This window comes from Lepisosteus oculatus, chromosome 21 (assembly GCF_040954835.1).
Source record: "Lepisosteus oculatus isolate fLepOcu1 chromosome 21, fLepOcu1.hap2, whole genome shotgun sequence".
Classification (NCBI taxonomy): domain Eukaryota; kingdom Metazoa; phylum Chordata; class Actinopteri; order Semionotiformes; family Lepisosteidae; genus Lepisosteus; species Lepisosteus oculatus.
The window spans coordinates 6,285,540-6,286,232 of NC_090716.1; positions in this window are offsets into that span (position 1 = coordinate 6,285,540).

Consider the following 693-nt stretch of genomic DNA (forward strand, 5'->3'; position numbering starts at 1 on the left):
GTTATGTGGGAATTAAGTAGCTATTGATCAGACTTCAAAAGTTTCCCTGAAGCAAGCTGCAATGTGTGTCACCTGGGCCCACTGTGTGCACTGCTCTCATTCCCCAGCACATCTATCTTGGGGGAACAAGCCAAGCATTGATGGATAGCACAGCCAATTCTACTTATCTTTCTGAGAAGCTCTATCTGATTTGGAAAAATAAACCATGAGAAGATTTATGCCGGTGTCAATACTATGTCAATACACAGTGGACAGTTCTGAACCACTGTATGACTGAAGCATGTGTGGCATTTTCAGAACTATGCCTGGTGAGCTTTTATGAAGGCAAATGGGATCTTTGACATCATAAGTGCTTCAAAGAATGAAAATACCACAACAAAGCAATTTATTTTCAAAGCAGCAAGATTCTCAGTATAGTACCATTAAAGAGTACACTGGACAAAATTATTGGCTGTTAGATCTTTAGAGAGGCTTCATTCATGTTTATGTTTTCAGTATCTTTCCCTAGATACAGTATTCTTTCACAGATTCAAGTCAAGGAAGAAAAAAATAATATTGCAAAAATATGTCGTCCGACAGAAAGCACAGCAAGGACATGTTTAAGAGTATTTAATGATCAAGGGCAAAGTGAAATGAAATGCTAAATGAAAATTAAACATTCAGGACCTCAATGGAAATATATTCTGTGAGCAT